This window comes from Lactuca serriola, chromosome 9 (genome assembly GCF_051521515.1).
Source record: "Lactuca serriola cultivar US96UC23 chromosome 9, Lser_US96UC23_V15, whole genome shotgun sequence".
NCBI classification, from domain to species: Eukaryota; Viridiplantae; Streptophyta; class Magnoliopsida; order Asterales; family Asteraceae; genus Lactuca; species Lactuca serriola.
Window position 1 is genome coordinate 163614645 of NC_136416.1, and position 12676 is coordinate 163627320.

A 12676-nucleotide genomic window follows, 5' to 3' on the forward strand; every position below is an offset into this window, starting at 1 on the left:
GAAGTCTCGGCACATGCCGTAGGGAGGGCGTAAGCTTTGTTGTTGGCTCCAATGGTGGAGGTGACTCCCCCACACAGGAGTGGGTCCTTGGAAGTTCCTCACATGGACGGGAGGTTGTGGGGCCGGTGGATTGATAACCTCTGGCTCTGAATCTGTACCAGAGTCATCTCCTTCATCCAACTCTATAGGTTCTTCATCTTCTTCGGGATCTTCTTCGATCCATCCTCCATTACCTTGGTTGGGGTAGTAGGGGTCATTGGGGTGGTGGAATCCAGCCATTGAGTCTGTACGAGAATAGGGTTAAGAATTTACTATAAGCTAGAGTACATGAAATTTACCCTTAAGTTTAATGGTTGTTGATACTCAAATACTCCCTTAGTATTATTTAACGATATGTTTTTGGTAAGTTTTAAATTTGTTGTCCACTGCAGACACTCCTCGGCACACGTTAGTCGGCTCTCGGACAAATATAGTTGATCAGGCTATATTCTTCCCAGTTCCGATTACATGTCCCAAGGCGTACCTGCACTGCACAACTTATTTATAATACTTCTAAAATGGTCCGATGTGAAACTGTTATTAGTATGAAATGAGTGCATGCTTACTTTACAAAAACTAAATAAATTTAATTTCAAAAGTATGACTCTTCTCAGAGTGTTTTTGCCCAGTTGAGTTTATAGTTGTATACCAAAAAGAAATGGTTTTGATATACTTAATTCCCTATAAACAAAGCTCTGATACCAGTCTGTCACACCCCCAAACCAGAACGGCGGAAACGTTCGGGGGCGGAGGACGTCATATTCAGTATCATAACAGTTCATAGAAAGGAAAGTACACACCACCATACATAAATAAGGGTTTTAAAAGTGTTTACATATGGTATTCATTACATGTTCAAAAGATAAATACATAAACATCTTTTGAAAAGAAATAATTAACGCCAGCGCGTTAATTCCCAAAAGTTGATTTCCAACCTGCTTAGCGGTTCCTTGAGAATACAAGTTATTTCAAAGAGAAAGTGTCAACAATTAAGTTGGTGAGTGCGTAAGTGGTTTAGAAACATTGAATTCCATTCCAAAATGAGTGTATGTTTTCCAAGAAAATCCCTTATTTTCTTATAAAAGTATGAAATGCATGAGAGTATTTGTGTTGAAAATGTAGATAGTTGAACCAAGAAAATCCCTTATTTTCCTAATAGTTATTTGGTTTGTATACAGGAAAATCGCATATTTTCCTAAAGTAATAGTTTGTTTAATGTCCAAGACTAAAAATTTGAAAGCAAACCACATGCTTTAGAAGATTTTAAACATAGATTTATATAATAAACCCATCAGACGATTCCAGTTTGTTAGATAAAGAATAGTTTTAATAGCTACTCGTTCATCAATCAGAAGTATTATAATAATTGTGTATCCGGTGAGTTTTATAACCATACTAAACATAATATGCCTGTAGCGACGTTCTTCAGGCGTCGTAGCGTTATGACAAACTGTCACCCCAAAGGACGGACTGTAGCTAACAGTCAGGGCGCGGGATCATGACTTCCCGTATAGATCTATACACATTTGACACGTTCTCCTAACGGGAGACTCTGGTTATAGACAGGACTTGTAGTATTACCTTCTAACAAGAAGGTAGTATTTGAAGATATACACGTCTCATGGATTCTCAACTAAGTCTGTATTAAAGTAATAGTTTTGTATGCAAAGTTTATCCTTTTTCACAATGTTTGACAAAGCATAAATCATGAGTTTTTAGAATGTATAAAACGGCTTAGCAACGAAAGATACTTTGAAATCACTAAATACTTTGTATAAGTCTAGTGCATGCAAAGTATGTCAAGAGTTTTCCATAGTAGTAATGAATTCCAGGTGATTCATTTGATAAAAACGAGTGAAGTGAAACTTTATAAAATACACGATAATAACCGTATGTTTACTTGTATTCCCCCCTAAAAGAGTATAAAAAGCATTTAAAGTGTGTTTTTAGGGGTACGAACTCATTTAATAGATTGAAGAAGGTGTGACGAAAACCAAGCAGAACTTTGGCTTGAAAAGGCGGATTTTCTCGGGATTCTCGGGAATCTCGGGAGTACAAACGACCTTCGGAACTTGAGCTAAGCGACCAGGGCTTTGGGTTTGCACGGGCACAGAAAATGAGGCAAAACGCAAGAAAAACAAGAGGAAATGAGCAAGTTTTCCCGGAACCCTCGCATCCCTTTTATAGGGGCTGAGAGGCCTCGGTACGCGGGTTATTTTTATGTCCGTTTTGGGAATGAGCAAGTTATGGGAGTTCTTTTTATGTACGTTTGCAGGAAATGAGCAAGTTATGAATTTCGTTAATAATTCATAACTTTTTCATACGATGTCCGTTTTGGGAGTTCTTTTTATGTACGTTTGCAGTTTAACGATATCTATGACTTTCATTTAGACACCTAAGGTCAAAAAGTATTTTATTGAAACTTTGCGTTTTTACGTAACTTCGTATTGCCGGTTTTTGTTGGAAAACTTAGAATGGTCATAACTTCTTCGTTATAACTCGGATTTTAGTGTTCTTTATATGCTTGGAAACCTTAAGACGATATCTAATACATAGAGTACTCCAAATAGAGCTTTTGAATACTTCATTTTTCGATGATATTCTAATTACTTTTTCAAAGAGGTTACAAGACTCGATTTTCAATGACCTAAAATGACGGGTTGTTACAGAATCCGCGAGCATACTCGGCGAGTTTAAACACCAACTCGCCGAGTCTCCTCACAACTTCCAAAAATAAAGGAATAAATATTATACCTGGGAATCCGGATGTTACAATTCTCCCCCACTAGAATTAGACTTCGCCCTCGAAGTCTCACTCTACAAACAACTCTGGATGCTGCTCCCGCATCTCACACTCCGGCTCCCATGTCAACTCTGACCCTTTCCGATGCTACCACTGGACCTGCACCAGAGGCACCTCCTTGTTCCTCAAAACCTTAATTTTCCGATCCCTAATCGCCACCTGTCTCTCAACATAATTCAGGCTCGCATCCACCTGAATATCTTCTAATGTCACCACTGCCGACTCGTCGGCTATACACTTTCGCAGCTGCGACACGTGAAAAGTGTCATGCATCTGACCCAACTCTGCTAGTAACTCCAAACGGTGGGCTACCCTACCTACCCTCGCGATCACCCTGAAAGGACCAATATATTGGGGCCCCAACTTGCCCCTCTTCCTGAATCGAATCACTCCTTTCCAAGGAGAGACCTTCAGGAGCACGAAGTCGCCGACCTGAAACTCGAGCTCGGACCGGCGTCTGTCCGCATAACTCTTCTGACGATTCTGAGCGGTCAACAACCTCTGTCTGACCTGCTGAATCTGCTCTGTCGTCTGAAGCATGATCTCGGTACTACCCATCACACGCTGCCCTACTTCTCCCCAGTAAATGGGGGTCCGACACCTCCTCCCATACAACAGCTCAAAGGGCGGCATACCAATGCTCGAATGATGGCTATTGTTGTAGGAAAGCTCCACCAAGGGAAAATACGTGTCCCAACTCCCGCCGAAATCCAACACACATGCTCGGAGCATATCCTCGAGCGTCTGAATCGTCCGCTCACTTGCCCGTCAGTCTGTGGGTGGTATGCGGTACTAAAATGCAGTTTCATACCCAATTCCTCGTGAAACTTCTTCCAGAATCTGGAAGTGAAACGTACATCTCGATCTGAGACGATCGAGATCGGCACTCCATGCCGCGATACCACCTCTCTCACGTACATCTCTACCAACCTCTCCGCGGAAGAGCTCTCACTGATAGCCAGGAAGTGAGTGCTCTTCGTCAACCTGTCCACAATCACCCAAATTGCATCGACACCACTCGCAGTCCTTGGCAATTTGGTGATGAAATCCATGGTAATCTGTTCTCATTTCCACTCGGTAATCTCTTAACGGCTGCAGCTTACCATGTGGATGCTAGTGCTCGGCCTTAACCCTGCGACAGGTCAAGCATTTCTCTACAAACCATGTGACATCCCTCTTCATACAGGGCCACCAATACTCCCTTTTCAGGTCCAAATACATCTTAGTGGCCCCGGGATGGATCGAGAACTTCGATCGGTGAGCCTTTTCCATCAAAATGGTACGCGTTCCGCCCACAGACGGTACCCATATCCGAACCTGAAATATCATAAGCCCCCGGCTATCGGTAACGAATTCCGATACCAACCCGACAACTCGCTCTCTCTTCTGGCTTTCTAGCCTCACGGCCTCAGCCTGGGCCCCACGAATAGCATCCAACACCGGGGTCATCACTGTCAATCTCAGACAAACATCTCGCATCGGGGCGCCCTCCGCCCTACGACTTAGTGCATCGGCTAAAACATTAGCCTTGCCCATGTGGTACAGGATCTCACAATCATAATCCTTGACAACATCCAACCACCTCCTCTGGCGCATCGGGGCGCCCTCCGCCCTACGGCTCAGTGCATCGGCTCAAGAACACTCAAGAACAAAGCTAGGACTTCGTATTTAGGATTAGAGGGGATGGAGGCTAAAGATAAGAGAGTTTGAAGATGAGTTAAGGCCTTTAAATAGGGTCCGAGACACTAAATTAGGTTTGAGACTGAGTTGCAAAGCCCAACATACATATGGTACACCCAACGTTCGCGAATGAGCCTTCACGATCACTCCAGCCATGTATACCCAACATACATTCCTTATACGCCCAGCGTACATGGCATGCTCCTTACCGATCAATTATCCATGGCCATAACTTTTACATCCTAAATCCGTTTTCGATGATCTTTATATCAAAGAAATGGTAATGAGGAGCTTTACAACTCCATGTAATTACTTTTGACTTGAAACACCTCGAGCTAAAATCCTTAATCAATGAAAGGCCCGAACTATCACTTTTACCATTATACCCTCAGGCTCCAAAGCACAAACCAAATTCCTAGATCACCTAATATACATTATCCACATCCAAAAGGGTCTAAACCTCTCTTTCCCTTAGGCCTGAAGCATTATGATACTTGATCTTCGAGTCACAGCACCGGATTATGAAACGACTCGAAACAAGATGTTACAACTCTCCCCACTTAAATTAGGTTTCGTCCTCGAAATCATGTTGGATTAATGTCTAAGTCCATAACTATATTTGGTATGTACTTGACCCGACCCGGCATGGTCCATTTGGGTTGCACTTCACCGACACAATTTATATGGATAATCTTTTGAGAATAGTATGTTTATGATTAATATTAATATATTATAAGTTCTAATATATTAATATGGAATCATATTATTTAATTAGTATTGATCAAGAATTAATTTATAATTAATTAAGTGATCAAAAGGAACTAATTAAATATGGACTCTTATATATATGGAATGGGCCAAGTTCATTTAGGTTGGGCTAAGCATTCATGGATAGTCCATGGAGTGTTTAACCCATGGATCCTAGGAAATGAAAGGTCATGGGTATTAGGGTTTAACCCTAATCCTCCATACTATATAAAGATGTCTTTGGTTGGTGAAATTGGCACTAGTGTGGATACACTAAAGAAGGGCTAGCAAATTTCACTAGAGAGAACCAAGTAATCATATTCTCTAAAGTATTCCAAGGTGTCTTGGTGATTTGTGATTCCACTTGAGGCTTCCACACTATTGGGGCTAAGCTCTTAAAGCTTGAAGACATCAAGCTACATCAAAAGGTATGTCCTCTAACTAGTACTTTGTAGATTAAGAACATCATAATATGCTAGTTAGGATTAAAGCCTTGGAAAGTTCTTATTTGCATGTATAATAGAGAAAACATAGATCCAAGGTATTTAGGGTTGCATGTACACTTAGGAAGTGTTAGAATGCTCAAAACCCAACAGTGGTATCAGAGCCACGGGTTGTTTTCTGTTATATTGATGCAAATATTTTATTTTCAAAGTTGAAAAAAAAAAGAAAAAAAAAAATGAAGTTCGTCAAATTTTAAGATAATTACTTGTTCTTGTGAAAAACTAATTATTTGTAAAATTTGAATAATTTGCTTTATGAGTTGAATTAGGTCAAATTTAATAAAAGATAAAATAATATGATTATTTTATTAGTTTTAAAAGTTTGATCTAAAGAGTTTTATTTTTTGAAACCTCCATAAGTTATGGATATGAAAAGGTTTTAAAAAAAATTGATTCAAAGTTTTTTTATGGAGTTACAAAACTTGGTCTTAATGTTTTAAAGAATTCCATAACTTGCTCTTAAGATATGGAACATGAAAAGTTTTTTTTTGTGTTATCTTGTTTTATGAGTTAATTTAGATTGATGAAAAATATTATTTGTTAGTTGGTTTTAATCCAAATTAATCTAAAAGAAGTTCATAAAATGTGTTTATGTAACTTAAAAGTCACATTTATGAATCTTAAAACTCATAAAGTTGGCAATGGTTACAAAATGAAGAGTCTTGTGTCATTGAATAATTTTTTATGACTCCATAACTTGTCCTCAAGTTATGAAAGTTCAAGAGTCACTTCATTAAAGAAAAATATGTAACCATAATTAAATCCATAAGTTATAAAATAAAGAAAAGTTAATTCTTTTATTAGTTTAAAGTCTTCCATAACTTGTCCTCAAGTTATGGAACTTGAAGAGTTTTTGGATTAAAACTACTTTAAACACATAAGTTATGGAATTAATTAGTTTTGAATAGTTTCAAAACTTGCCCTCAAGTTTTGGAATTTGTAAGGTTTTCTCTTATGAATACTTTAATTCCAAGTTAGCCCTTAGAATTTTAAAAGTTAAAATTCAACCCTTATACTTTATAATATTATAAGTTAATAATATATATATGTATAAGAGTAAAGTCAGTCTTACCGCTAGTACGCCTCATTCACGAAGCCGGTCTATAAGGTGGGTATAAGGTTGTTGCCTATAAAATGGCAACTTAATGGGTGTCCACTCTCACCCACCGCTTGCTTGACCGGTGGAGGGTCGTTAGCCGAACGGGTTTGACAAGACTATAATTCTCATTCATTAAAAGTATTAATGATAATACTAAGTAACTAAACTCTTAATAATACCCAATCTTAGTTACTTAGGAAAAATGTGAATAAGGTGCTAACCCATGAAATTACACTTTACACTTTGTCTAAGTCGTTAGTGGAGCGTGTGTGGTTAACCGTCACACTAACTTGGACTTAACAAGGTAGGTAAAGGGTGACTTAATATTTATCATAGTATCGATGGAGCGTGTGTGGTTAACCGGCACATCGATTGAGGGGTAATTTATTAAGGGTACCAAGTGATTTGCATGGTTACTTCACACCTTGTTTTGTGATCCTCGGCATCCCAGTCACAAAACCTGAAGGGCACACTCAAGATTGAAACATGCCTTTGAACAGTTCAATGAATCTCAAAGATCTAGGAGTTTCAAAACCAATTAAAACCTAATAATACATTTCGTTTATCTTGGTGGAAATTGGTGAATCGTCATTCACCTACCTTCAAATATTTTATAGCTTGGATTACGGCATCCCTCTTCTGAGTTATAAAATAGTTTGTTGGGTCCTAGCCTTAATATTTCATATTGGGTGTCATATTAAGGACTTTAAAATCAACTATCTTGAATATCTCCTAAAAGATGTCTGGTTTAGACATATATGATCTTCCCAAATCTTTTGAAACAAGGTTTCCTAATGAAGATGATGCCCCATGGATATCATACTTCTTTCTCCTCCTCCAACTATTCTCCCTAACCCACAAGTTCTTGAAAAGTTTAAGGTCACTCAAGCCCTATTGGCAAGGCAAGGTCTAGGTGTGATCACATCTTGGAGATGTAGTCACATATTGACAAGCCGGGAGAGTTGGGTGTCAAAGTCTTGAGAAAGTTGGTGGTTCAATCACTTTCTAAGTCACATAGTGAGTTCCTTTGGGACACCTATGAAACAGACTATGACAAGACCCTTAATGATCTTATCTATTTGCTTAGATCAACTTCCTAAATCTTTATGGACATTGACATTGATGACATTGGATATCTAGTAAAGCTCTCTCTTCCCAGTGGAAAGGGATCGGCCATAGTCAACTCGGTTGACCAAATGGTAAAGAGAAAAGCTAAGTTTGTGATAGTCCCGTGTACCTTTATCAAAGGGTCCATATGTTTATATTGCCAAAGGAAGGGGCATTGGTTGCGAAGCTGCCAGATTTACCTAAGGATGTTAAAGTCAATAAGTTTGACTCTACTTCAGGTAAAGTCCACTATCTAACTCTGTTAAGTTTCTATTCTGAAATTCTTGATACATTATGTGACTGGGTCACATGGTGATGTTTTAAGAATCAAAGAAAAGTGAAGAAACCTAAAGAAAGAATATGCTGAATCTGATCGCATAGATGGATTTCTATCGCATAGTTTGAAAAATCGGATTCTTCAGCTACTTCTTAGGAGTTATGAGATATTGCTTAGGAATAGATAACAACAAGTTTTCATATGGATTGTAAGGATAAGTTTTTCCGCAAAGTTTTAAAATAAAAGAAATTTTTTTTTGATTTTATTTATTTTAAAATATCCTTACAATGGCTTTTGAGGAAAAATTGTTGCTTATATGATTCCATTAAGAGCAAGAGTGGAAATATGAAGTTGATTCTTTCATTTGTGGTAATGTCTATATTTACCAAATAAGGAAAGATTCTCATCACCCAAGTTTCATTTGGACCGGGACTTGGAATCATGCAAGTTATATAGCATGATGAATGAGAACTTTCAAGTTTTGGAAAAATTAAGACTAATTACTAGTTCACATGGATGTGTGAGTCAAGTGAAGGACTAAAGGATCGAGTACACAGTCTTGTGCACTGATTAAGTCCACCACAAAAGATCGATAAGATTATTCGTCATAGTTTACTAAAGCTCAGTAAATATGATTATACTTACATGCTTAAGTGTAACTCTGAGACATTGGAAAAGGTTCCAATGTAAGGCAGAGCGAATAAGAAGAATCAAATTAGGCAGAAGGATAAAAGTTTCTCAAATCTGAAAAGATGGGAGAGTACTTTAGTATCAGTTTTTGTGATCATCTTAATGATTAAGAAACCATATCAAAATTAGTTCTCTAAGGAAATCTTAATGCATTCTTATGACTAAGAAGAGGAACTTGAATTGTTGAAATGGTTAAATCAAGAAGATGAGTCATACTTCGTTCCAATACAAGTCTTAGAATCATACTCCAAGATTGTCATTTGAGTGACATGTCTTAAAGAAGGTTTAAAACACTTGTCAAATGTAAGAGTAAAAGTTTTCTACTCTTGTACATTTGAAATTGGTAAGTTGTGATGTTTTGGATAAAACAAAGATCAACTTAGGCCAAATGTGTGAAGTGTTTGTCTTGATTAGAACCCACACTATCTCTTGAATATCAGACAAGAAAGTCTTATATGTCAAGAGGACAGTGGGAGTCTTAAAGGTCTTGAAAGTCTCAAGAACTAATCAAGAATAGAACCTGAAGTTCTACACTAGCACACGACTTGAGGTTTATAACCTATCGTGTTGACATATTCTGTGCCCATTCCAGTTAAAGTTGGCCTTGCATATGAGTTCTTAGAGTTCTCAATTTGTTGCACAACAACTTGGAAGCAATGGCAGGCCCTTGAGCTGCCAGGTGGCAATAAATTAAGATTGAGTTCAATCCATATGAGTTTGGATTTGTCATTATCCTTGTCTTGTGACTATGGTTTTGAAAAATTCACATGGATAAGAACACATATACCATTAAATCTAAGTGTCATAAGGTTTCTCTCCGATTCATGAAAATGATGGTGAGGAAACACTTTCACTAAGTAGATTTTAGCTAGATAGCAATTGTGATATTTGCATTCTCAAAGTCGTTAGTGGAGCGTGTGTGGTTAACCGGCACACTAACCTGGACTTGTGAGAAGTGGCAAAAAGGTCTAACCATTATGATTACGGCATACCTCTTCATAATTGTTTAGACACACAAGTGTGCTATCTAAGGGAAGGTGTATGATTTTGATAAAGTTTTATCAAAACAATCTAGCATCAGAAATCTGAACTTTGGTAAGAAAGTCAATGAAGTATTGATTTCTAGAAGTCCAGCTGATTTCTGAGTACATGTCAAAGCTAGTGGGAGCATAAGTGTTATGCTAATAATCATCATGTTAGTGGGAGCATGATAATTATGATAAGTATTGCAAGTCAGCAATGTTAATTATAGAAAACAAAAGTTTCAATTGGGAAAAAGTTGTTTTGCTATAATTAAGGGAGAGGAAATTATGCTTCATCTCAAATCTATAAGCTTAGATCGTGAGGTTTTAATCATTTAGTCAAGGATATATATGAATTTCATGTTGGAATGGCTCAACATAAGGAAATTCTGTATATGGGTCCATTATTTGCGTTCTAAAATTCGATTATGATTACGGCATCCCTTTTCATAATCTGAATTATGAGAACTTGGCAAATTGAAATGGAAATATTATAGCAAAAGACTGGTTTAGTCTTTATGTAAGACATCATGAATCGTGTCCCATATGCTTCGGATATAGGATCGATTACATGTGCTATATTCATCCGTTCTAAAATTTTCCAAATGCCTGGGGCATTAAGAAGGGAAAAGGTTTAGAACTGGATATGACTAAAACGATTAAACAATTGTCGAGGACAATCTAAGGTTTACCAAAGATTGGTTACTCAAGGACAATTGGAAGTATAGTGATAATTCTGGAAGGACCATATTGACATAATCTGTAAGGAGGCAACTCTTGTTCAGAAGTGATAGTCAAAATGGAATCTAGAAATGTTTCAAAGTTAGAATTTTCAATCTGTGTAAGATTAAGGAAACTTAATGCAAGAAGGATATTTCCAAGGAGTTGATCTCCTTTGGAATACTCTGTAATGATTGTTGCCAAGTCTTTATGACTTTGTGCATAATCATTACGAGAGGATCAATGCATATAAGTTTAGAATCTAACAGATTTCAGTAAATGGCATGAATTTGGAATTCTTGCATTTGCGGTAAGGATTTGGGAGTGTGAAAAGAGAATCATTGAAGTTATGTTCAATTGATCTAGTTCACAAAGTAAGGATCATAGACAAACATAGTATGCATACTTGGTGTGTGGCATGACTAGTGTTTAAGAAAACATAGTGTACATGCTTGGAGCATGGGACAACTATTGTTTTAAATTCAAGAATAAAGTTGATAGCTGAAACAGTATACAATGAATAATGTGTAATCATATGGTGATAAATAAAAGGTGTTTTATTTATGTTCAAAGATTTGATACCATATTGGATTCAATTATTATTGTGTTTCACTTTGCATGTTTTGACTTCCCGAATAAACTAGGTTATTCTTCCGGAATGACTAAGTTATTCAAACCATCCACAGTCGGTCATATGTTGGAAGTAGATATGAATTAAGACTGTCATGGGTTGGCTTGTAGAGGTCTAAGGTGTTGGACAAAGGGCTACAACACTCATGAGTGCTCATAAGTTCTGAGTATTGGATTCAACCCGCGCTCATTGGAATCACTTCATGGATTTTATCACGAGTGATCATGAGACGATAATATCTTATATTCTTCAAACCTAGAGATATGAGTTGTTACTATGAGTTGGTTGTACATTGATTGCACGAAAACGCATTTGGTAACTCGGTGCTATAAAACGTGCCTTTGTGTATGATTCAACAAGTAGTAGAACAAGCCATATGAGTCGAAGTTTATCCATTCCTTTTACCTTCGGGATAAAAGCGATATCTGTGGGCCCCTCGATGATTTGATGATGACAAATGGAAGTGCTCGGCCGGGCCAGGACTGATTTGATTCGTTCAATTAGTCAGTCGTCATAAATCGGAAATCGGGAAACAACAAATGGACAGAGAGAATGATTATAATCCATGTCTCAGTCCATATGATATCTAGAATGGAGGAATATATGATCCCTTATCTAATGGACAAGTTCGTTGACAAGATCAGAGTTCGACAGCAGCTTTAAAAGCTACGATTGCCAGTTAGGTTTGAAGTCATACGCAATAATAGTTTTAGACTTATCCAAGTGGGAGACTGTTGGATTAATGTCTAAGTCCATAACTATATTTGGTATGTACTTGACCCGACCCGGCATGGTCCATTTGGGTTGCACTTCACCGACACAATTTATATGGATAATCTTTTGAGAATAGTATGTTTATGATTAATATTAATATATTATAAGTTCTAATATATTAATATGGAATCATATTATTTAATTAGTATTGATCAAGAATTAATTTATAATTAATTAAGTGATCAAAAGGAACTAATTAAATATGGACTCTTATATATATGGAATGGGCCAAGTTCATTTAGGTTGGGCTAAGCATTCATGGATAGTCCATGGAGTGTTTAACCCATGGATCCTAGGAAATGAAAGGTCATGGGTATTAGGGTTTAACCCTAATCCTCCATACTATATAAAGATGTCTTTGGTTGGTGAAATTGGCACTAGTGTGGATACACTAAAGAAGGGCTAGCAAATTTCACTAGAGAGAACCAAGTAATCATATTCTCTAAAGTATTCCAAGGTGTCTTGGTGATTTGTGATTCCACTTGAGGCTTCCACACTATTGGGGCTAAGCTCTTAAAGCTTGAAGACATCAAGCTACATCAAAAGGTATGTCCTCTAACTAGTACTTTGTAGATTAAGAACAT